This window comes from Sorex araneus, chromosome 11 (assembly GCF_027595985.1).
Source record: "Sorex araneus isolate mSorAra2 chromosome 11, mSorAra2.pri, whole genome shotgun sequence".
NCBI classification, from domain to species: Eukaryota; Metazoa; Chordata; class Mammalia; order Eulipotyphla; family Soricidae; genus Sorex; species Sorex araneus.
Window position 1 is genome coordinate 52,204,168 of NC_073312.1, and position 22,517 is coordinate 52,226,684.

The 22,517-nt window shown below is 43.2% G+C and overlaps 1 protein-coding gene across 9 annotated transcripts in view; it reads left to right on the forward strand.

The window, feature by feature from the left end:
- The window catches only part of SGMS1 (sphingomyelin synthase 1), a 331,088-nt gene that overhangs the window by 21,891 nt on the left and 286,680 nt on the right, over positions 1-22,517 (forward strand). The window lies entirely within an intron of this gene.

Here is a 22,517-nt window from a genome sequence, read left to right on the forward strand (position 1 = left end):
TACAAGGCAAATGCCCTACCCGCTGTGCTATTGCTCCAGTCCCCCACATTATTATATTTTTTATGCTGAGATTTGAACTCAGGGTTTCATTCATGCAGACCATGTACCCTATCCCTGAGCAATATCCCTGACTTGTCGAATATCTTCAAGTGGGAATTATCCTCTTCTTCTAGGAGTGAGTCATTCTCGGGCCTCGTGCATGTGAGGCGTGAGCTCTACCACTGAGCACAGTCCCTGCCCCTCTTTTTTCTCCTTTTGTTAAGAAAATATATATGTATATATTTATAAATATATGTGTACATATATAATATAATGTATATTATATATGTAGCACTTGGGTTGGAGCGACAGCACAACGGGTAGGGCATTTGCCTCTTGGAGAGCCCGGCATGTTACCAAGAGTATCTAGCAAGCTCCCCGTGGTGTATTCGATATGCCAAAAACAGTAACGAGTCTCACAATGGAAACGTTACTGGTGCCCGCTCGAGCAAACCGATGAACAATGGGGTAACAGTGACAGTGACAGTGATATGTTTCTGAGAGTTTTACTACATCCTATGGTTCATGTAGCCACCTCTACAAACAGCATAGGAAACAATTCCACTACCTCTTGCCCCCTCCCCTGGTGCTCTGTCTTTGTAGGGAAACCGTCCTCCGTTTCTAAATCCAGGCAAAAATGAACTGCCCTTGGTCCCTATCATTTTTTATAGTATTATGTAGCACTGTAGCACTGTCGTCCCATTGTTCATGATTTGCTCGAGCGGGCACCAGTAACGACTCCACTGTGAGACTTGTTATTGTTTTTGGCATATCGAATACACCATGAGGAGCTTGCCAGACTCTGCCTTGTAGGAGGGATACTCTCGGTAGCTTGTCTGGCTCTCTGAAAAAGATGGAGTAATTGAATCTGGGTCGGCCGCATGCAAGGCAAATGCCCTACCTGCTGTGCTATTGCTCCACTCCATATATGCAAATATATACTATAGTATATTATATATATGAATATATGTGCTGTATATATATTTCCTTAAATACTCGTGGAATATTTGATATGCCAAAAACAGTAACGATAGGTCTCATTCCCCTGACCCTGAAAGAGCCTCCAATCATTGGGAAAGACGAGTAAGGAGAGGCTGCTAAAATCTCAGGGCTGAGTGTAATAGAGATGTTACTGGTGTCTGCTCTAGTCAATCGACAAATAATGGGATGACAGTGATAGTGACATATATATATATATGTGTGTGTGTGTGTGTGTGTGTGTGTGTGTGTGTATGCATATATATATACATATATATATATGCCTTCTGTGATCAATTTTATTTGAGTGCTGTTATATCCAAGTTTGCTTAAGGAAATGCCTACCACATGGATGTAGAGACATGACAGTGCTCTGAACAGTGTTCAACTGAAAGCATTAGTAGTTGCCTGAGGTCAAACGGGGAATTTCAGTGTTTCCGAACAGCCTCACCCATGAACTTGGCAGCAGCCTTGAGTGAGGGCTGTTGGGATTCTTGGACAGCCGCCTGGTGTTTTCATATCTTCTGCTCCGATAGCGCTGGCCTGTCGAGCCTCAAGCGGGGAAATCTGGCAGTCGTTGAGTTGGTTCCTCATCCCATTCTTATCTGGAAAAAAATTGTCCCCAGAACCCTTCCTGGGTATGCAGACAGGATTTATTTCAGCGATTTACTGCGCAGTGAGCGAGTCCATCTTGCAGTGGCAGTTTAGGAATTTCTGGCGAGGGCCGACCATCCGTTCTGGGAGGGGTGTTGGGCTTCTGGCCTGCAAGCTGTGTGCTCACAGTAAGCACTCGATTTGGACTTGCACATTTTCCAAAATTTGTGTGGTCTGGAAGGCCCGATGGAAAAAAAAAAAGAAAGCTGCAGATTCTCCGCAGATGCCATGGGGTGGTCCACTGGCTTTGTGGCACATGGTCATCCTAGAGTGAGTTGTTCCAGGTTCTTTTGGTGGAGATGTAGAAAATTGAGGTTAGCTTCTTGTTTTGTGGTAAAGGTAAATAAAATGTCTGGAACCTTTCTGGGGTTGATATGATCAGTTATGATTAGTGGGATTAAGAAACACCAGTGAAGTCTGTCTGTTTATGCTGCCGTGGATTCTAAAGGCACTCAATAGATGGCAGGAGGTCAGCCTTGTTGAGTTTAGTGATCCGCTTGTATTTTGGATTTGTATAGTAGATCTTTTTTCTGCTGTATGATTTGCTTTTTTGTTCTTCCTTTGTGTGTGTTGGTCTTTTTATTGTAGAGCATGGAGCGATTTTGAAAAGCCCTTGCTTTGGGGCTGGGGCAATAGCACAGCTGGTAGTGTTTGCCTTGCATGCGGCCGACCCGGGTTCGATTCTCAGTATCCCATATGGTCCCCTGAGCATGGCCAGGGGTGGTTCCTGAGTGCAGAGCCAGGAGTGGCCCCTGTGCATCTCCGGGTGTGACCCAAAAAGAAAAAAAAAACCCCTTGCTTTAAATATAGTTGGAAAAAAAAACCCAGATAGTAATACTGTTCACAATTTATGTATTTATTTGTTTTGGGCTTATTAATCAGATAATCCACTTCAAGTAATAATGCTTCCTGAAAAAAAAATTTTTTTGAGTTCAGTATACAGATACAATTCAAGATGCATTTCCGGGAAAAATGACATTAGAGATCTCGTTGTACCGTCAAACTTGGTGCCTGAAGCCAATGAACATGGTGCTGTATCTGGTATCTAGGCAGACAATCGCCACTTTCCAGCTGAAGAGTCGTCTGTGTTATGTCTTAGGTGGCTGACTGGAAGTTGGCTGGGTTTTGACTAGCCCTTGGTCACGATCACGATCACGAAATCCCGTTAATCACCGATTTCTCAGGCAGTTCTCAGTAACATCTCATTTTGTCCTTTCCCTGAGATCTTAGAAGTCAATCTCGACTCAGCCCTCCTAACGATGTTGCACTGGGGGCTCTTTCAGGGTCAGGGGAATGAGATCCAGCTTGTTACTGAATTTTGCATATGAATACACCATGGGAAGCTTGCAAGGCTGTCCCTTGTGGGCAGGAAACTCTCAGAAGATTGCCAGTTTCTCCCAGAGGGAGAAGTAGGCTAAAGATACCGCATGGCTTCTGAGAGCTTGCTTTTAAGTCTCTGGATGTTGGCCTTTGATGGGATTACACACACCTGGGTTCCTCTGCTGGTACCTTCATGCGTGAGGCCCGTCCGAACTTGTGGAGAGGGGTCTCCAGCATGGCTGTGGCTAGGTTCCGGTGGTCTTTGGCTGCCGGGAGCTCTGCTCGGGGTGGGGAGGGAAGCTGGAGCCCATCCCCTCCGAGGGGCCCTGGGGAAGACAGCTAGGTGTGCGGGCAAGAGACTCTGTGGTAAATCTGATTAATGGGTCTGCTTAGGCTCTGGGAGGAATGAGCGCACAGCAGTGCGGCCTGCCTTGGGCCTGTGTGCCTGCCTCCATGGGCCAGTGATCCCAAGTGATCTGATTCCGCTCTGCCGCTGTGTGAGGAAAACCCCTCCCGGACAAAGGAGGAAGATGAGCAATTGTCTTGAGAGTATTTATTTAAAAAAAAAATAGTTTTTGAGGGGGGCACTCTTGACTGTGCTCCTGGTTTTGCTCAAGGGATCACTCCTGGTAAGGCTCTGGGGACCAGATGAGGTGCCAGGGATTGAATCCAAGTCAGCTGCCTGCAAGACAAGTGCCCTCCCCACTGTACTATCTCGCCAGCCTCCACCCCTTCTCCTCCTCGACCTTTGGTGTACCCTGTTTTTGTTTTCATTTCTCACTTTGGACCTTGGAGATCCTCCCTATGTGTAGTTCTTTTATCTTCCCAGTTGTTTTCTATCTTATCTGTGATGTAAATGTTCTCCCAGGTGCAGCGTGGGCCTCCTGAGAATAGGCTGGAATGTATAGTCAGTATGGTGGAGTGGTCCCCTGACATCGAGGGATGAGGGTCCAACTGGCAAAGGGCTCTGATTGGGTATTTTGTTTATTTTGATCACACCCAGCAGTGCTCAGGGGCTACTCATGGAGATGCTGAGGAAGTGGTGATGGGAGAACAGGGATCATGCAGTGCCTGGGATTGAACCTGGCCCTTCTGCATGCAACACATGTGCTCAGTCCATTGTGCTCTCTCTTGGGCTCCAGGACTCTAAATCTTTACTCTTTGGAAGGTAAGTTGTAGATAGGGGCCTTAAAGTAAAGCTCTGTGGGAGGAAGGGATGGAGAAAGCGCAGGTTCTTTCCTGGTAACAAGGCTTTTATTTTTGTCTTACTTCCCCCTGCTCTCCCCTCCCCCCACAGAGGTTCATTGCCAGTTGTATTTTTAAAAGTCCTTTCACCGTTATGGCTGTTCAGTTGAAAATAGTTCAGCAATATTTCTATTCTGACTGCGGAGAATCTGCTGTAGGGTCTGGTTTTTCTTTTCTATTCAGTTCTTTCATTGCCTTGAGTTCACATTTGATATGTTCTGATAGTGCCTATCTCAAAACTGATTTTTATTTTAATTTATTGAACTGTCTGGTAGAGATTTTCCTTATCGGATTCAATCACGTGTGTAGGCCAGGAGTTTGAGAAATGAGAGAGGAATATCAGATATTGGGAAGTAATGTCAGGGTATAATGAAAACAAAACCGAAGTGTTTGTCTCTTGGCGGAGATGGCCTTGGGCTCATGTTCTGTCAGTCAGCAGCAGTGGGGCCAGTGGGGATTGAATCAATGATTTGACTTGTTTGAACCCTTTTCCTTTGTTTTGTTTCTGGTGCCGGGTATCCGGTACAGGACCTTGGATATACAAAATATGTGTGTTCTGCCGCTTGGCCCATTTTGAGATATTTGAATCTTAAGTTCCTCTTCTGCGAAAGGATATAATCTTACCATGCAGCTTTGTTTTACAGTCATGTCTGTAAACCCTCAGAATAATACAGGTGTATTGTAATTGTGGTAATTTTTATTAGGGCTTTCTCTCTGGAGCAAAGATGTATTAAGAAGTGATTATATTTTTCTTTGTTTTATCATTTGCATTATCCATATTTGCTTGAATTCCTTTAAATTTGTTAGTTTCCATCTTTTCTCCCAATTGCTTTTTCAGCTGTGGAGCATGATGTTCAAAACAAGATAAATTGCATTAAGGGTTTTTTCCATCTAGAACCTTTGGAAATGAGTCAGTCTGACTAGCCAATTCTTTCTATGGGGAGGAGTGGTTCTTATGCTTATTTTCACCCTCGCATGAAAAATCTTTTTCAAACAAAACAGATATAACAAGTCCCCAGTTTTATCAAAATGTTGGTGTTCAATTTGTTTTGATATAAATTCATTAAATCCATCTCTTATTTATTTGTTCTCTGTTCCCATTATTGGTACAGTGCCAGGTGTCATGTGCTTGCATGCCTGTAGTGCTTGCACATGACCATGGTCTCTGCAGGGTACCACATCAGGTTTTGATTTTTCCTCCTTGGCCAGGGTGCTCACCAGAGATCACATTCTTTTGGTTGTGTTTCTCGCACATTTTCTGGCTATGATGCTCACCAGAGGTCACTGTGGTGCTCACATGTGCACCTGCCAGGAGTGGCACTTCCTGACCTTACTGACCTTAAGGCTTCTACATCTTTTAGTTGTGGAGCTTGCTGAGGATTGCAACCTTTTTTTTTGCGGGGGTGGGGGGGTGGGGTAGGGGTGGTGGCAGGGAGCACACCTGACAGTGCTCCAGTGCCTCTGTCGGGATGCCAGAGACTGAACCTGCATCGGTTGCATGGAAGGCAAGTGAAATAACTGCTGAAATAACTCTCCAGCGCCTGCACTCTTTTTGTTTTGGTCCTTACACACATCTGGCTATGGTGTAGCCAGAAATTGCTTGCAGTGCTGTAGGTCACAGGCACTAGAGCTGCCAGGCTCAAACAATGGCATTGTCCTGGTGCATATGACAGCTCTTGGGTTAAATTCACAATATATGTATATATATGCTACACTGTCATCCTGTTGTTCATTGATTTGCTCGAGCGGGCACCAGTAACGTCTCTGTTGTGAGACTTGTTGTTACTGTTTTTGGCATATCAAATACACCACGGGTAGCTTGCCAGGCTCTGCTGTGTGTGTGGGAAGTAATCCGTGAGCACTTCAAGATATGACCCAAAAAATTGGTTTTGGTTTTCTTTTTTGTGTCATACCTGGTAGTGCTCATGGATTACTTCTGGCTCTGCACTCAGGAATTACTTCTGGTGGTACCCAGGGAACCATATGGGGTACCGGGAATCGAACCCAGGTTGGCTGTTCTACAAGGCAAATGTCCTACTTAAACTCATGATCTTTGGATGCTGAGCCCCCTCATTTTTTTAATTATTGTTTATAAACAGATATTCATGTTCACTGGACTCCTTAGGAAGCTTACTGTCTGGGTCACTGCTCTCAGGGCAGCCCTTGGTGAGCGAGACTACTGACAACCACTGTGCATTCCTGTATGGAGGCCTTCTCCCTTCTCCTGGAGGCAGCCCTTGACGCAGGTTGAGCTGGCAGGAGTGCACAGCTTATATGAGTTCAGTAAGGACTGCCCTCAGAGGACTCTTACTACCTTGGTATAAGGTAGGACAAATGAGTTCAGAAACCGTTCCTATAGAGACCAGAACATTGGTCCTGAATATGCAGAGCCTGTGTATGGAGCTGTGAGTGGTCAAAATTAGTAACCACTGTGCTGGACAGGCTGGAGCAATAGCACAGCGGTTGGGCGTTTGCCTTTCACGCGGCCGACCCAAGTTCGATTCCTCTGCCCCTCTCGGAGAGCCCGGCAAGCTACCGAGAGTATCGAGCCGGCGCGGCAGAGCCTGGCAAGCTACCCGTGCGTATTGGATATGCCAAAAACAGTAACAATAAGTCTCTCGATGAGAGATGTTACTGGTGCCTGCTCGAACAAATCGATGAGCAATAGGATGACAGTGACTGTGCTGGACTCAGGTAGGTGGGCAGCGCACACTGGGTCCCCAGGAAAGGAACATCTGAACTCGGCAATAGGAGTGATGCTTCTCAGGATTGGAGCTACGTAGTTGGAGGTTGCCGCCGCTAACTTAGTCTCCAGAGAAGAAGGGACCAAAGAATAGATTATTGGACTTTTATTACATATAACTAATAGTGCTCTGCCCATAAGGGAGCTATTTACATACCAGATGGAAACCTGACATTCTACAGAGGAAGAAAGACAAATATTGATGCTCTCACTTATCTCTGGTATATAGAGAAACAAAAAAGGAAAAGACAATTGTTTTCCTCCTCTCCCTCTCCCTCTTCTCTCCTTTTGCTTTTTGGATCATACCCAACAGTGCTCAGAGCCTACTCCTGACCTTATGCTCAGGGTTCATTCCTAGAAGTGCTTGGGGGAACATGTGCAGTGCTTGGGATTGAATTAGGGTCAGTCTCATACAAGGTAAGCATTCACCTCTCTACTATCTCTCTGGCCCTAAATGATTTTTAATGATGACAAAACTTAGATTATTATAAACTGAGATTACCAAGCAGTGGGAAGAGAGATAGGGGGTGGAAGGAAGAGGTGGGCTTGAAGCAGTATAAGGACAGGGGTGGAGGGTCTTGGGTACTTTGGTGGTGGAGTTGCAGGAACTTTGTATATCAAAACCGTTTGCCTAGTGAGAGAGAGGATTTTCTACCTATAGACCAGAATATGCCAAAGTTCATTGTATTCTACACAAATGTGAAGACCAGAATATTCTTCCCAAAGATCAATATGTTCATTCCAAAACCAAATTATACTAAGCACTTATTAAGACCAAGGGTTGCTACTCAAGGACCAGAATATTTTACTCAAAGTTTCCCAATCAAGATTCTCTTCTTAAAAAGGTCAGGAAATTCTATACCAACACCAGGACCAGACTTTTCTCCACAGTGAACAGAATATTCCTGCCAAGTATCAAGTATCAGGACCAGGATTTTAATTGTTTTTAATCTGAAGACGAGAGTATTTTATCAGGACCAGGATATTTGACTCAAGAGCCACCAGGATTTTCTTTCTTTCTTTCTTTCTTTCTTTCTTTCTTTCTTTCTTTCTTTCTTTCTTTCTTTCTTTCTTTCTTTCTTTCTTTCTTTCTTTCTTTCTTTCTTTCTTTCTTTCTTTCTCTCTCTCTCTTCTCTCTTTCTTTTTTCTCTCTTTCTCTTGTTTTCTTTCTTTTTTTCTCTCTTTCTCTCTCTCTTTCTTTCTCTCTTTCTCTCTCTTTCTTGTTTTCTTTCTTGTTTTCTTTCTTTCTTTCTTTCTTTCTTTCTTTCTTTCTTTCTTTCTTTCTTTCTTTCTTTCTTTCTTTCTTTCTTTCTTTCTTTCTTTCTTTCTTTCTTTCTTCTCTCTTGCTTTTTTGCTTTCGTGCTTTCTTGCTTTTTTGCTTTCGTGCTTTCTTGCTTTTTGGGTCATACCCAGCAATGCTCAGGGGCTACTCCTGGCTCTGCGCTCAAGAATTGCTCCTGGTGGTGCTGGGGGGACCATATGGGATGCCAGGGATTGAACCTGGGCTGACTGTGTGCAAGGCAAATGCCCTACTCACTGTACTATTGCTTCATCCCCAGACACCAGGATTTTCTACCCAGATATCAGAAAGCAAATTTGAAGCAGCCAGTATTGGTTTTGATAGGAGAGAGGAGCTTTTTCGGGATGTCCATCAGAATTTTCTGCATAGGCATGGAGATCAGACTTCCATCAGAGACAAGAATGTATGCTTCAGGGAACCATGTACGTTTATGGCAAAATGAGAAACAGAGACTTTCCCCCATCTAATTATCTGCGTCTCTCTCCTAAACGGAAGAACCCCGCTTTGTCAGGTACTCAGACACATTTATCAAGTAAAACTTTGAGTACTGAGAAATGGGATAGATGCATCTGGAACGCCGGAAGCATGTTTGACCCAGGATTCAAGACCTTGCTGCTTTCTGAAAAGTTTCCGTGCCAGTCAGCAGCCAACTGTTGGGGCAGCCAAAAGACAGAGAGAGGGCTTTTGGATGGCAGTATCTTCCACTGCATACCCACAGAGAGACTTCCAAAAGAAAACACGTTTATGATGATTAGTGGTCAGGACTGAACACAGAATTTCAAACTTTTCTGTGCTTTGGTCTGGAAGAGAGCAAGAAGACAAAGAGTGTCCAAAGCTTTTTCTGAGACATAGGTGACACTTTTATGGATATTGAAAGAGAACATGTAAAGTAACAACAAAGGCAAAAAGAACTTAAGAAAGTTGAAGAAAATTAAGAAAAAAAAAGCAGCACCATTGCCCTTCAAAGCAGTGAATACTAAGACTGAGTTTACATGGAGAGTCTTAGGGGAGAAGGTCAGTGCCTGTGACTGGCTACAACTTGAGGGAATACAAGGAGCAAGAGGAAAGCAATGAGAGAGAAAGAGTATCAAAGATACCTAGAAGCTTAAAGATTTCCCCAAATCCAGGAGAAATGGCAGCTGTATACTATTACTTACCGCCCTGTGCTGCCATGGTCATGCGTTTTGAAATATTGATCCTGATACTTGTGCCAATAATTATATTTTCTATAAAAATCAAAGAGCAAATTCCTGAAGGACAGTCAGCTTATTGCATGGCCATCTATAACTTTGTTTTTGCATACAGGCGAACTTTGAAAAATTTGAATGAGAACCTGAAGTATTAATATTTTAACCTTCACTTAAAATCAACCCTGAGAAATTAGGCAGGAAAAGCTATGAAGCGGATAAATGTAGAATCTGGAAAGGACTGTTAAATATAAGGACAGTGGGGCTGGAGCGATAGCACAGCGGGTAGGGTGTTTGCCTTGCACGCGGTCGACCTGGGTTCGAATCCCAGCATCCCATATGGTCCCCTGAGCACTGCCTGGAGTGATTCCTGAGTGTAGAACCAGGAGTAACCCCTGTGCATTGCTGGGTGTGACCCAAAAAGAAAAAAAAATGACAGTGTCTATAATCATCTGATCACCATTATTCCAGTGTCCACTTTGGGATCAAGAGTGAGAGTTAATTTCTAAACTTGTCTTTCTTTGTTTCTTTATAAAGATAGCTAATACTAAACACTACTGAGTGTGTAGAACTATAAACAAATGCAGAGACACTGGACAATAATTTGTATTTTTCAGTAAAACCAGGAGGGCCTTGTATCTCTTCCGTCCTTCCTTCCTTCCTTCCTTCCTTCCTTCCTTCCTTCCTTCCTTCCTTCCTTCCTTCCTTCCTTCCTTCCTTCCTTCCTTCCTTCCTTCCTTCCCCCTTCCTACCTCCCTCCCTCCCTCCCTCCTCCCTCCCCCCTCCCTCCCTACCCCCGTCCCTCCCTTTCATATTGGGTTTCCCGGCTGTGCTTAGGGATCACTCCTGACCGGGCTCAGGGGACCATATAGAGTGCTGCTAAGATGCATACTAGGCAGGAGCCTTATTCATTGTACTATCTCTCTAACCCCCACAGTTCTTTTCTAAACTGCAAAGGTGATCATGTCGATCCCACTTACATGTGATTCTGATTCCTGTTGCCCTTAGGAAAAGAAACCCTGAACATCTAAATTGAACATATTCGCTTCCCTAATTTGATCATTTGTTACCTGTCCCCGACAGCTGTCCTTTCCTTCCTAAATGGTTTCTTGCGTCACTTATGTGATTTGTTCTCATCCATCAAGTCTACACTCAGGTATTGTTCTCTGTGAGGCACATCACTTCTCTAATCTGCCCAGCAGCTGGAGTGGGTGTTCCCCAGGCCAGTCTGGGTAATTCCACCAAGTACACTTGGTTGTGGTTGGTTGCATGGCCATTTCTAGAGTGTATAAGTCTGGGAACATGGCTGACTTGTCATCTCATTCTCCCGAGTACCATTGTGTGATGTTAAATATGATACAGTGTGATATGGTAGATAGAATAGAGGGATGTGTTACGTATAATATAGTGTGATATTCAATATAACATAATATAATGTTAGATAACTAAGTTTCTCAAGGAAGTAAGGCAGATGGCCAGAGGATGTGGCTCAAATGTTGGAGTACATACCTGGCACGTATAAGGCCCTAGTTCCAATTTCCCCAGCAGCCCTTCCCAAATTAGCAGCCTGTAAATGAATAAAAATTGTAGTTGAGGGACTGGAGATACAGTACAGTGGGTGTGGTGCTTCCCTTGCACTTGGCTCACCCAGGTTTGATCCCCTGCATCCCACATTGTCCCCTGAGAATCACCTGGAGTAATTCCTGTGTGCAAATTCAGGAGTGACCAGATCCGGAACATTGATTGTCGGGAGTGATCCAAAACTTGTAGTTGGCCTTTAAATAATGTGGTCGGCATTTAAATAATGTGGAGGCACTGATAATCTTAAACATCTTCATCTTTGCTCTCTATATTCAGTAGGTTAAAGGGAAGCAAGAGGAATGAGAGAGTGGGTTGAAAGAAATGTGTGTATAAGTGGACCCAGGCATTTCAAGCCTGTCTCACTCAAGGGGTGGCTCCACATACATTTTTCCATCTTCCTGAAACAGGAGAACTGCCGCTGGGTCGCAGAAGCATCCTTTCTCACCACCATTCTGTCCATGTCAATCCTAACTTCTACTGATCAGCTTAGCTGTGATGGGAGAGAGCCTATGGCTGACTTGAAAGAGGCAGTTAGGATGTGATTATAGCCTCTAGAAATATGTTCATTCACTCCCTCCCAACCCCAGCACACACGGATAGTAGTAATGATACCGTGTATTTGTCTTTTTATTTGTAATCTCCTTCCGTGCCTCCACAGACATGATCTCATCTGGTGTAGGGCACTGCTAGCCCGAGTGTAGATGCTAGCATATGATTATCCCCATTTTGTAGAGGTAGAAAAGGGAGGAAAAGAATGAAGAAATTAGCTCAAAGTTACTGGTGGGAGAAACCAGACTTTGACTTAGAGTCTTTTGTTCTTTCTTTCATAAGTGACTGAAGCAGGTTATATCAGGCTGAGTTCACATTTAGTTATCAGTGAGGAAAACTGGCAGGAGAAGTGGTGTTGGAAAAGTCTTCTGTGTATTAACTTTTTAGCTTTGGTTTTTCATGGGTCATCTCCTGAATCGCCCTTCATTAAGTGCATGCACCAAGAGATAATCTCACTGTTGAGACCTATGAAATGGTGTGTGAGGAGCAGCAGTGAAAAATTTGTCACACAGTTCAGTTGATTAGTTTGGCAACATTACTGACCTCAAACTGCTTCCTGCTAACAACTGAATATGATGACAAGATCTTAGTCCTTCTTTTTTTGTTTTCTTTTTGGGTCACACCCGGCGATGCACAGGGGTTGCTCCTGGTTCTGTGGCGCTGCAGTCAGGAATTACTCCTGGCGGTGCTCAGGGGACCATATGGGATGCTGGGAATTGAACCCGGGTTGGCCGCATGCAAGGTGAACGCCCTATCCGCTATGCTATTGCTCCAGCCCCTTTAGTCCTTCTTAAAGCCTATTCTTTACATCTATTAAGTCCATTAAAAGTCAAATGATTTTATTTGTTCTAGATTTTTGGAGTCCTTCTATAAATTTCCTTAGGATAAAAAAAAAATCTCATAGCACTCAATCATATTCTTAATTTTCAGGCTTTCTAAAATGTGAAAATTGTAGCCTCTGGAATGAGACACTGTCGGTAACTACACCTACATGCTGTAGTAAATCCTTGGCTCCTAAAAGCAAAGATAGTGGCAGAGGGAGATTGAAAACGTAATTTAGGAAATTTAGGACACAGGGCAGGAGAGTTCCAGTAAGATTTGAATTGTAGAGCTAAATTTCTCACCCCAAACCAAGGTTCTTGACTTGCACACTTCAGCCTCTGTACTGACTTCTTCCATAGACAGCAGGTAGCTTTTTGACTCCTGCCTGCCACCTCGACGCACAAACCAAATTGGCATATTCCTTCACTGACCAAGACCCACCATCCTCTCTGTAGTTAAAACATTTTATTTTCAAAACTAATTTAAAAACATTATCATCCGTAAAGTTCACTTTTGGGGCGTGTATGTTTCTCAGAGTTTTACTATGTAGCCACCTCTACAAACAGCATAGGAAACAGTTCTACCACCCCTTACCCCCTCCCCTGGTGCTCTATCTTTGTAGGGAAACCCTCCACTATTCCTAAATCCAGGCAAAAATGATCTGCCCTTGGTCCCTGTCATTTTTTAGAGTATTATGTAGCACTGTAGCACTGTGTCCCGTTATCATCGATATGCTCAAGGAGGCATCAGTAATGTCTCCATTGTGAGACTTGTTGTTACTGTTTTTGGCATATCAAATATGCCATGGGTAGGTTGCCAGGCTCTGCCGTGCGGGTGGGATACTCTCGGTAGCTTGCCGGGCTCTCTGAGAATGATGGAGGAATTGAACCCAGGATGGCAAGGCAACCTGCGCTATCACTCCTGCCCAGAGTATTATGTAAATGGGATTATATGCACTAAGGTGTTTTCTTGTTTTTTTTTTTCCCCCGGTAAAGTAAAAAAAAAAAAAATCATTATATTTAGGGTATAGGAGAGGGGAGAATGAGAGTGAGAGAGCTTCACAAAGAAGGGAATTTATAAGGGCGACTCTAGACGGGGTGGCCTAGACCCTCACCTTTTGAGACTAGCTTCTCTAATTTCATAAGATATACTTCGGATCTGTGCAAGTTTTATATGCCAACCAGTCATCGCTTTTTATTGTTCTGTACTGAATATTCTATGGTTTGGATGTCCCCCTAGTTTCTTGACCTGTTTACGCATTGTTTCCAGAGTGAGCGAGAGTTCCAGCTGCAGTGCAAGTTTGCTGATGTTTGATTTTTAAAAAAGATTCTTCTGTTTGAAGAGTTTTGTTGTAGTATCTCGGTACAATTTAATGTTGTGTTTTCCCAATAACCAATGATGCTGAACTTCCCTCTTCTGTGCTTATTTGCCATTCATCTGCCGGTTATGTTTGTGTGCATATCTCTGTTCGTTACAATGTTTGTTATCTCCACTCCCATTATCGCAGCCTTTTTCAAAAAAATTGAATTAAGAAATTTTAGTTGATGTGAACCACCGTGAGATACAGAGTTTTAAAGCTGTTCATGGTCAGGTTTCAGTCACACAGTGTTCCAACACCCATCCTTCTTCCAGTGTATACTTCCTATCACCCATGTCCCCAGTTTCTCTCCCACTACCCTCCCCCTAGCCTGCCTCTATGGTAGGCACCACCCCCCTTCTCTCCTTCCTTCTCCCCCTCTCCCTCGCCCTCTCCTTCCTTTTGGGCTTTCTGGTTTGCAATACAGATACTGAGAGGTTGTCCTGTTTGTTTACCCATTTTCAGCATGCAGTTCTTATCCAGAGTATCACAGCCTTTGTGGTGGTCTTCACGCCTAATATTTTGTATCAGTATTTTGTATCAGCATTGTTGCTTCCTTATCACAACGTGTTCATGAGTCAAGCTTCCAAGCGAGGAACGGTGTATCCACAATTTCATTTTATCCTTACAGATTCCTTGTATGATAGGGTGACTTTCTGTTTTCGTGGAAAAGTGAAAATGCCATGTTCCATGTTTAAAAGATTTATATTGAGTGCTTCTCATATGCTCTGAGCCACTTATTAAATCTATTTACTTGTCCTGTGACTTTGGGTCATTTAATTTTTGAGTCATTTCTAAAATGCCTTTTAAATAGGGATCTGTTCTATAGTATTTTTCTCCCCTGAGGCTTACTGAGGAAATGCCTATTGCATTGGGTTTGAAGTGAAAAGAACATGCTCAGCGGCAGGTCAGACCTGTGATGCTGGAGAGAATGTCACCAGTGGTTGCTTCTGTCCTCTTGAAGCACTTCAGACCAGGTGGGGGTGTTTGTGCCTTTCTTTGGTGACCTTCCCTCTGGAAATTTGCCTCTTGCTGGGTTTTTACTTCGCTCTGAACCAGCTATTGCAGAAGCACAGTTTTCAGCCTTTCTCTTTTAGAAGCATGATTCTTAGTATCCTTTTTATGGCTTACATGGCATTTGGTCAAGAAAGATAGGGTTGGATGAATTTTGCAGATCATACGGACATCTCATGGTGTGGTTTCTATTGCTCTCTTGTCCCTTCGCAAAATCCAAGAAGGACCCGTTATATGGAGATTGCTGGTAGCCAAATCTGAATTCACATTTCAAACTTTGCATATAAACGCACCATCTTAGATATGACAAAGAGGGCCACTTTAGAAGAGCATTCTCTCCCACAGTAAAGCTATATGTAGTGTTATTGGACTTTTAAACTTGTTTTATGTAACACTGTAGCACTGTCGTCCTGTTGTTCATCAATTTGCTTGAGCAGGCATCAGTAACATCTCCATTGTGAGACTTGTTATTACTGTTTTTGGCATATTGAATATGCCACGGGTAGCTTGCCAGGCTCTGCCGTGTGGGCTTGATACTCTCGGTAGCTTGCCGGCCTCTCAGAATGGGATAGAGGAATCGAACCCGGATCAGCTGCGTGCAAGGCAAACGCCGTACCCGCATGCTATTGCTCCAGTCCAACTTGTTTTATACTAGTTACTTAATCAAGTTTTTCCTTTATTTTCTAAATAATTTAAAATGATTTCCAGGAAACTGTAAATAACTTGCAGAAAATTGCCATTTTAAAGGAATGCTTAAGAGTTCCTAAAGTTAGTAATAAAAGTTAAATTAGCCAAGTGTTTTGTGTTCCTTCTTGCTCCAATGTTTATGTAAAGAATGTCTAACTTTTACTATAGGTTAATAGATTGATCCAGAAGGCAAGGTTGTTCTATTTAGAGTAGGATAGAAAGAAGAAACATAATATTAGCTAAAAAAGAAAAGGATGAGGAAAAAATTGTGTACAAGCATAGCCTTTTATAATTGATCAAGTTATCCATTTTGAACTAGATGAGGTTTTGTATATAGATGCAAGATGTGGCTAATTAAAAGAGATTTTTTTTCCTACTAGATGACTAGAACAGATTTTCACATAATCTTGTTGTTGTTAAGCAGATGTTTGAGGCCTTTATTTACCATATCTGTTTTATGTATTAGTCTTTTTTCATCCTATAGAAACACTTTGAAATAAAACTTTATTTTACTGATGGCAACATAGGGTAGAGAGAGGTTATGTGCCCTGTGCGCAATAAAGAGGTGTTGTTGAGCTCTGGTTTTCTGACTGTGCTCTCTGCTTTTATTGTTGCTTATCTCACCTCAGTCTGTCCTTGAGCATGGCTGCTCTGTCCACTTCCCAGTACAAAGGCCAGCGCAACTTCTGCCAGCATAGCATTCTTTTTGCCTTTTTTGCTTTTTGGGTCACACCCGGTGATGCACAGGGGTTACTCCTGGCTCTGCACTCAGGAATTACTCCTGGTGATGCTCAGGAGACCATATGGAATACTGGGAATTGAACCCAGGTCAGCCGCGTGCAAGGCAAACGCCCTACCCACTGTGCTATGGCTCCATCTCCAAGCATAGCATTCTTTTTCCTTCATAGAGACTGTTTCTAGGACCTAAAGTTAAAATTGTTAGTATTTGCTTACCATAAACTCTGTGATTAGGAGGTGTTATTATTATTATTTTTTTGGGGGTCACACCCGGCGATGCACAGGGGTTACTCCTGGCTCATGCACTCAGGAATCACTCCTGGCAGTGCTCGGGGGACCATATGGGATGCTGAGAATCGAACCCGGGTCAGCCATGTGCAAGGCAAATGCCCTACCCACTGTGCTATCACTCCAGCCCCTATTATTATTATTTTTTAATATGGATAGAGTATGAACTTAGAAGAGATGATAATCAGGTGCCATCTCCAGAATTTTTTTTTCTTGTTGTTGCCTGTGTGATTTCAGCCTGTGTGATTTCAGCTACTTCATCTTCCAGAGCTAGTTTCTTCAGCTATAAAATGGGAACAATACATAAGTGATAAATATATGGGGAGGATTAGAAATAATATACTGGAGAGAGAATACAAGACCTTTGCCTTGCATGTGGCTGACCTTGGTTCAAATCTTGACACTCCATGGGCTCCCCTGAACACCACCAAGAGTGGTCCCTGAGCACAGAGCCAGGAATAAGCCCTGAGCACTATGGGTCTTGCCCCGACACAAAAACAAACTAAATTAACACAATACACTATAGGTCACCTGGAAAGGTTGGAGAGGCTCTGTAACTGTATTGTTGCCTCCACTGCAGGCCCTCTTGGACTGGTCTTGGGGAACTGAAGCAGCTGTCTGGAGTAGTTATGGATATGGACTCCTGAATAAATGGCCAGGTTCCATTCTCTATTTTACCACTCATCAACTGTGTACACAGCTTAATAGGTTTAGTGTCTCAGTCTCCCTATTTGTAGAATGGGTGTATAATAGTTTCTATGGCATAGCAATAAAGAATTGTGAAGAGATTTATAGGCACTGTCAAGAAGTAGAGTGAGATGGTATGAATTCCCTTAATATTTGCATTTCTTCCCCAAATAAAAGAATTTCTATTTTTATTTTTTTCTTTTTTATGGGGCCTCCTAAGGAATGTCTTGTGGGCCCTCAAGTCACTCCCAGCAATACTTGTCCTACCAAGGCCGGATGGTTCAATGCTTGACCCCACTATGCCACTTTGCTTGGGCCAAGGAAGTACTGGGGAGCTCCCCAGTGGTGCTGACCGTGGTGGGTGGGGAGAACATTTAGTGTTAGGGATTGGACATCCACACACACAATATGCATTCCAGCCCTTTAATCTTTACGCTATCTCCTCAGTATCCATTACACCTACACCTACACACACACACACACACACACACAATGCCATTTTATGTATCTATGTATCTGTATAGTTTGCTACAGGTTGACTTTAGGTTGACCTTGCGACGGGTTGGAGCGATAGCACAGTGGGTAGTGCGTTTACCTTGCACGAGGCCAACCCAGGTTTGATTCCTCCATCCCTTGTCAGAGAGTCCGGCAAGCTACCGGGAGTATCCTGCCTGCATGGCAGAGCCTGGCAAACTACCCCTGGTGTATTCGATATGCCAAAAACAGTAACAAGTCTCACAATGTAGACTGGTGTTACTGGTGCCCGCTCGAGCAAATTGATGAACAATGGGATGACAGTGCTACAGTGCAGTATCTGTATATTTATTTATTTATTTTTTAGAGGGTAAGACCATATGGGATCGAACCCGGGTCAGCCATGTGCAAGGCAAACGTGCTATTGATGTACTATCGCTCGAGCTCATACACACACACACACACACACACACACACACACATAGATGTTTATACAGATCTATATATCTATATCTATATCTATATCTATATCTATATCTATATCTATATCTATATCTATATATCTAGCATATACCCTATGATACCCTGAACACCACCAGTGCATAGCAATGCTCAGGGCTTACTCCTGGCTCTGCATCCAGGAATTATACTCCTGGTGGTGTTCAGGGTATCATAGGGGATGTGCTAGGGATCGACTCTTGGTCAGCCGTGTGCAAGGCTAAAATGCCTTACCTGCTGCTCTCTCTACTCAGGCCCCACCGTCCTTTATACTTAAGTCCAAGATAAACTGTAAAATAATTTTGGCTTTGGATTACACCCGGCAGTGCTCAGGGCTTACTTCCGGCTCTGCACTCAAGGACTACTCATGGCCATACTTGGGAGACTGTTCATGGTGCCAGGAATTGAACTACAAGGCAAATGCTGTAACTCCTGTGCTGTCTCTCTGGCCTCAAGAGAAAATATTTGATATTACATTTTGGTTGGAGATGGGGAGGGATGTTTTGGGTGGGAAGAGGGGGGCTCCCAAAGCGGTGTTCGTGGGGCTGCACTCCTGGCCATCCTCATCCAATTAGGCTAGTGATTCAGTGTGGTGCTGCTCGGGCCTGTGGTACTGGAAGGGACTAGAGCCACCCTGGCTGTGCTTTTGGACCTGCAGGGCTATACTGGGTGATGTTCAGATGGCCATGTGTTGCCAAGGATGGAATTGGTACATGCAAGGTACATGCAAGGTGTGTGCATGTCTTTGCTCCGATACTAGCTTCCTGGACCCAGGTAATCTTACACGTTTAATAGGAATTGAGATTAAAATATAAGTTATTGCTGCTGTCTAAGCAAATCAAGTAACTTGGTGTTAAAAAGAAAGCTTTTTTCCCTTATAACGAACACCATGGTATTTTGGGGGGTAAATTTAATATATTAACAATAAGGGGCAGTTGATTAACTTTTAATCTTGAAATTGGTTGGGTTGCATGGAAGTTAATTTTCCCCCCATTTGGGATGGTAGAAATAAATAAGAATCGACGTTGGTATGAGTCCACCAGAAAGAAAGCGCTCTGTAAACTGAACATAGGTTTAGAAATCTAGTTTGACTTCTGTGGGCAGTGTACAATGGTGGCTGCATCTGCATCATTATTCCCAAGTCTGATGTCCTGTGACTAATATGTTCCAGCTGTCTGGGGCACCACTATGGAATACTCGTTATTTGCAGTACCGATGGTGCAAACAGGAAAAGCTTTCCTTTCAGTTGGTTGAGAACTTTACTGCTAATTAGCAAAACAAGCATGCCTCCTATTTGGCAAGCGACTAGAAAGGCAGCTAAAGAGTCAATTGTATACAGCCACTTTGGAAAACAGTTTGACATTACTTTGAAGAGTTGAGCATGTCCAGTTATAAACCCCGTTCTCATCTCTGAGGTATATATCTATACCTTGGGAAAACTCCTGCTGGGGATGAAGATTAGAATATCAACAGCTACTTTACTCAGAATGACAAAAAGCTGAACAATCCCAACAAACCTCAACAGTATACTAGAACAGAAGGTATGTATGTTCACACAGTGAGAATTGTATATTGTTGAAAAATTAGCTAAGGCTACATTAATCTATAGGAATCTATGTCAGAATCATATAAGGCAACTTTCAGAATAATACATAAGTCTAAATATATTTATATTAGGTTTAAAACTAGACCAGATATAATAATTGAGCATATGCATGTGTCAGAAGAGCAGAGGCCACAAAGGAGAAACTCAAAATTCAGACTAGGGGTTATGGGAAGTGATGGGGGTTAGGTAGTTCAGGAAGAGCCATACAGGTCTAAGAAACCAGTACCCCCACCAAGTGGGCTTTAGGTACATGGGATTATTTTATTATTCTCCAAGCTGATTTATGTTACTGTAATCATTGTATGATTACCGCAGAACTTATTAGCAGCCGGGGGCTGGAGAGATAGTACAGCAGGTAGGGTACCTGCCTTGCTCATAGATGACCGGGGTTCTATCTCTCAAATCCCACGTGGTGCCCTGAGCATCACCAGGAGTAATTCCTGAGCACAAAGCCAGGAGTAACCTCTGAGCATTGCCAGGTGTGGTTCTCCCCTCCCCCCAACCCAAATACACAGAAATTTGAAAGCAACTTAAAATCCTAATAAACATTAATTATCTCTCAGTTTCTGTGTGAGTCAGGAAATTTGGGAGTAGCATAGCTGCATGGTTTTAACTTTGGGGATCTTTCCTAGGGGTCATCCTGGGCTGGAAAGACTTGCTTCTCAAAGTCTTGTTCTCCTGGTCGTTGTGGAGATCAGAGGTGAATGAGGGTTCCTTTCCCACCGGTGTTTCACCAGCTCTTACAAAAGTTTTTTGACTTTTGGCTATAGACCATTCCCACTGGTGTGAGGTGATTCTCATTGTTTTGATTTCCATTTCCCTGATAGTGGTGATAAACTTTTTTTTTTTTTTGAATGCCAGTGTCTACCTTTGTGTTGTCTTTGAGCAAGTTTCTGCCCATTTCCTCTCCTTATTTTCTGATGGATGCATTGTTTTTTGGTTGTTGAACTTGCAAGCCTTGGATATTGGCCCTTTGTTGTATGATATGCAGATATTTTCTCTCAGTGGGGTGTTTCTTTACTTTAGTGGTTACTCCTCATTTCTTGTCTAATGTAGAAGCTGTTTGTAGTCTCATGTGCTTATGTCTCTTTTTGTTTTATTTGCTAATGGAATCATATTGAAGACTCCTCTGAGCTCAAGATCTTAGAGGGTCCTACCTATGTATTCATCAGTGTATTTAGAAAATAGGTTTGATACCAAGATATTCAATCTCTTATGAATTATGTGGACTTTAAAAAGTGAACTTTTAGAAATTGACTTAAAAATTGTCATTACTTTGATGCCTGGGTCTATGCTGTTCTGGATCGATGCTGGGGAGCAAACCCAAGGCCTTTGTAGCATGTCTAATGCACGAGTTCTTGAGTCACATCCTAGGCTCAATTATGCACTTAAAAAATATTTTTTTATGACTCATCAAAAAGATCATACACCATGACCAAGTAAGATTCATCCAAGGCATGCAAGGATGGTTCAACACTCGCAAGTCAATCATCATAATATAAAAGGAAAGATAAAATCCATATGATCATATCAGTAGATGCAGAAAAGGCATTTGACAAGATCCAGCATCCATTTATGATTAAAACTCAACAAAATGGAGTTGAAGGAACTTTTCTCAGTATAGTCAAAGCCATCTATCACAAGCCCCCAGCAAGCATTGTTCTTAATGCAGAAAAACTAAGAGCCTTCCCTCCAAGACCAGGGACAAGTCAAGGTTGCCCACTCTCACCACTTCTATTCAGAAAGTATTCTTTACAGCAAAAGTAATTCGGGTCAAACAAATGCTATTTTTCTTTAGTAATGAATGCAAGTGTCCATTTAAATGAGATCAACTGTAAGTGCCGAATGTGTTACTAGTTGGTATGGAGTCCACTGTGAATGGTGTAAAATTGAGTGAGCAGCAGCAGCCTGCCTGGCTGGAGTGTTTGTGGAGGGAAGCACAGTGGTGAGAGCGGATCTGCAGAAGTAGGCAGAGGTGCCTTATCCCTTACCCAACCTCTCCGCTCCCCGCCCCTTTGGTATTGTATTTAAAAGACATGTATCATTACTAGTAGTAGTTGGTAATCATAACTGCAGTTATGATCCACTGGTTGAGGGAAATTGACACTGGTCGAGGGGTTTGTATTGAATTATCGTATGCCTAAAACTCAACTATCAGTAACTTTGTAAATCTTGGCTCTGTAATAAAAACTAAAAAAAAAAATTAAAAAAAGATGATTACTAACTTAGACTCGAAGCAGCAGACTTCAGCGTGCCCCCTACCCCCTCATGGTGGTGAATGTGTTGTTCTACTGTGCTGCTGAGTTGCTGTTCAGGCAAGCATCCTGTTGTTGGGCTGAGGGGCAGCTGGGGCTGGCCTGTCTGCCAAGACAGTTCTGGATGCAGGGCTAGAAACCCAAGTAAGACTTTCCATCTCTGGCCCTTTCTAGCTGGAGGTGCTTGTCATCTATCATCTCTGATGCCTAGCTGCCTCGTCTGGAGCAGAGGTGAATGGATCACAATAATAAGATAACACACGAATGTGAGGTGTGATGGGGAGGCGCTGTGAAGGAGAACTCTAGGCCCTGGGCCCCTTTGCTCTGTAACATGTACTATAATGGGGTGGATTAGCAGAGTCGGTCTGAAGATGTCTGCCTGTTGGACACCAATGGGAACAGCGGCTCTGTTCCATCCTGAGCATGCATTCATAAATCCACAGTCAGATGGGCAAGAGAGATAGTACAGTGGTAGGGAGCGGGCCTTGCATGCAG